The sequence below is a fragment of the Tiliqua scincoides genome, chromosome 2 (assembly GCF_035046505.1).
Source record: "Tiliqua scincoides isolate rTilSci1 chromosome 2, rTilSci1.hap2, whole genome shotgun sequence".
Classification (NCBI taxonomy): Eukaryota; Metazoa; Chordata; class Lepidosauria; order Squamata; family Scincidae; genus Tiliqua; species Tiliqua scincoides.
In genome coordinates, this window is record NC_089822.1 from 181,056,444 (window position 1) to 181,060,283 (window position 3,840).

The 3,840-nt window shown below is 42.6% G+C and overlaps 1 pseudogene; it reads left to right on the plus strand.

Annotated features, from left to right (window-relative positions):
- The first annotated feature begins 2,660 nt into the window (after positions 1-2,660).
- On the plus strand, positions 2,661-2,780 carry LOC136642611 (5S ribosomal RNA; annotated as a pseudogene).
- The last annotated feature ends 1,060 nt before the right edge of the window (positions 2,781-3,840 follow it).

Genomic DNA, 3,840 nt, shown 5'->3' on the forward strand with positions numbered 1-3,840 from the left:
AGCTTCAGGTCACACTTGCACAGGGCTCAGTGAAGCCATTCTTTGCATTGTGCAGGACATTACTGCAGGCTTGAATGTCTGAACTGAACCTGAGCCACTACAGGACAGGTGACATGGTACGCCATGTAGGGAAACATATAATGTTTTTGTTTGTTTTTTTATTAGAAAATATACCTCAAAATTAGAAGTACTGAGGAATATCTGCAAAACTGTTTTCAGTCACAGAACATATCCAGCTATGTTTTATATAAACTAAGCTACATATTGATTTTTTCCCCACTTACTTTCTGAACACCTCTGTAAAGATGATAGGTCTATGCAGGTGGTGTTTTCATCACAGAAGCCAGTCAACATGTTACAACGAGCATGATCCCTGCAAATTGGGCATTCTTCTTCACATTTATGTCCATAACGGCCTGGAATGCAACCTGAGGTTCAGAAGAGCAAAATAAATTCTTAGATATCCAGGTTGGTTTCAATGATAGAAGTATTTAGTTATCAATTCACAGGCAAGCACACAGATGCATTTTATTTCATGGTTAAATCCAGTGTATAATTACTGCATTATCCTTTGAGATGGGTGCACTATTACATAATTCTTTATCCAGTATGTATATTAACTAATAGTCCCAGGACACAATCTATCAGAAAATCCTCCCATGCATGATCCAGTCTGTCAGGTCAGCAGAGGAGGATAGTCCCTGCTTTCCCAACAGCAGAGTAGTACGGGAGCATAGGGAGACAGCACAAGAAGCAGGCAATCCCAAACAGAGCCAAAGAAGCAGATACAGGCTTGTTTGTTGCAGAAGCATGTACTGGTAAAGGAGCAGGCAGAAGAGTAGTCAGTCAAACGGTCCAGAGGTCAGGGATACAGAGAGCTACAGTCAAGATAAGCAGTCCAAGTCACGGAACAAACCAGCAGCACAACACGCAGAAACTCCACCACAGCATCCCACATTTGATGTCTGTTCTTGCCCTCATATATACCAGGGCCAGCCAATCAGAATTGGGCAACCTCATTGTCACAAGACTGTCTTGTGACCCTTTCTGATTGGCTGTCCAGTGGTGCATTGCACCACTCCACCACAGCCTATGTGACTGCACACATCCTCCCAGGTCACATGGCTCCCACCTGTAACAGGTGCAGCTGATTGCTGATTACAAACATATACAGTGCTGCTGTTCCTTTATTTGCATTTCATCCCAGGCCTGGACATCAAGGCCCCTCCTGCCACATTCTGGCTTATAATAATTCAGGGCCTGGGATGCCAAAGGCCTGACGCAGTCAATCAACTTAACTGAAAACTATTCATGAAAAGTTTCCAATGCATGGTGCTCTAAGGGTCATTTAGTAAATGGTGACCATTTTTGTCTAGCCTTATAAAACAAAACACAACTTTTCTAAAGGTAAGAATCGAGTACTTGGAATGCATCATCATGAATGTCTACTGTTGCTACTCAAGTCTGTGCAAGTTGAGAAAAATCAGAAGTTTTTTTTGAAAATAATGCCTACAAATGGGAGGGCACAACAAAATGTTGCAGCAGATAAGCAATCAGCATATCATCTGTTTTGAATAGTTGCTTGGAGTAATAGGACTTCTTGGAGTTATCAGGTGTGCTCCCCACCTTTAGGTGTGCTTTTTGTTTAGAATTTCCACCTTTCCCACCTTTCTTTCCCCTTCTATGTTTCTAGTTTTACTCACCACATCTTTCTTTTTTTCTAATTTTTTCCTTTCTCTCTTTTTCAAATCTGCCCCCTATCAAGAATGCCTTCTTTTTGTCTGTCAGAGGCACTGAGAAGGGAGGGCATTCTTGGGCTCCTGCCTGTCACTGGGGTCCCTGCGAGTATGAACTCAGTTGTTCATGTAGGACTTCCCAGACCACACCTACCTGGTTTGTCTCCTTCTTCCTCCTCTGGGCCTCAGAGCTAGGGGGTTGAGAGCACCCTACTCCTCCTCCTCAGCCTCAAGGCTTTCTCCAGATTCCCAGGGCTCCAGAACCACTCTTTCAGTCAGCCTCCAGCCCTCAATCAGCCTCTGCAGGGCACTACGTGTTATTGTATCCCTTTGGTGAAAACTTTTTTTTGTGCTTTCCAGCCAAGTTCAGGCATTTTCCATCCACCAGCTTGAACTTTTATTACCCATCTTTCTTTTCCCATTTTGTTTAATCCCTTCTTGTTAAAGACTTTTAATAAATTATTCAGAATTTATTAAATTCTGAATTTTTTATAAATTATAAAATTTTTAATAAATTTTTCAGAAAGCCCTCCTCTGCCTGATGTCTGTAACATGGGATAGTGGCAGCAGATACAAACTACCAAGTTTTTTCCCCTGTTCAACTGCTTTTCTAGTAAAAGGAATCTGGGAAACAAGGAGGAGTATTTGTGTTCACTAATCACTACACTACTCCTTATGGTCAGCCTGCCTTCTCCAAGGAGTTTCCTTTCCATGACAACCCCTATAATTCTGAGACTAGGAAAGATCTTGCAGTAGAAGCCAAATAGAGAACAAGAAACATCCCTGAAGAAAGAAATATGACATCCCAATAAACCAACAATGAAGAGAAGTAGATTTACAGGCCGTGCCTCATTATTCATGAGGGTTCCATTCCAGAGCCCCCAGTGGATTAAAAAAAAAAATCAGTGGATACCAAATCAGTGGAAAAATAGCAACTGTTACCCTGCACATGCCTGATCTCGTCTGATCTTGGAAGCTAAGCAGGGTCAGGCCTGGTTAGTACTAGGATGGGAGACCGCCTGGGAATACCGGGTGCTGTAGGCTTATACCATAGTCTTTCGAGACTGAAGGTTGCCAACCAGTTTTAAAGACCCACTTCAGGTTTCTTGCTCCTCTGTTGCTGCCCCAGAATGCATTAGTATAGACCAGGGTGGGCAAACCCCAGCCCGGGGGCTATTTGCAGCCCTCAGGGACCCCCAACCTGGCCCACAGGGAGGCCCCAGTCTCCAATAAGCCTCTGATTTGTTGGAGATTGTTGGAGTCCACATTGACCCACAGCTGCCAGTTGCAAGCTGCGGGCTGAGTTAGAGCAAGGCCTTTTATAGTCTCCATGTGTTTTCTGCTTTTCCCTGGGCATTATTATTTTAACCCCTCCCCATTGCCTCTTAAGAATTTATGTCTCCATGTGTTTCTGGCTTGGTATGGCTTGGTCTGTATGTTTTCACTGTGCAAGAGGTGTATGGCAAACAGTTCATAGTTCTCATGTGGTTCTACATGCCTGTATTACAGTTCTCATGCGTATTATAAATAAGCTCAGTGAAATTCATTCATTCATATAAGTTCTGTCTGTAATATATTCATTTATGTAAATTTATTCAAAATTGAAATGTAAATTAATTCTTATTGTTCCCTGGCCCCCGACTCAGTGTCAGATATGTGGCCCTCCTGCCAAAATGTTTGCCCACCCCTGGTATAGGCACTATACTGCATTCAGCCACCAGGTGGGGTGAATAATGGAATGAAATTATAATTATTTAACAGCGTGAAGGTAGGAAATTGGATTTGGGTGCTTTTTTCCCTTGTTACAAGGCATTTAAAAGGCAGACCTCCGTATCAGTGGTGAGTCAAACCAATGGATACTGAGGTCCCACCTGTATAGCTCTTTTATGCAGATAGGAGAAACCCTGGATTTCTAGTGTATGTGGTCTTCAGTTGCTGGCAATGAAACAGAGTGAATTGGTCTCAAAATCAGGCATTCTTATAGGATAACCATTTATATCAGGTTAGTTATGTTTCATAGTAAAGAAAAAAGGAGCTGTGTAGAAGCCTTGAAGGGTGCAGAAATCCTGGTTAGTACACTTGCATTAGAAAAGAAAGAAAACAC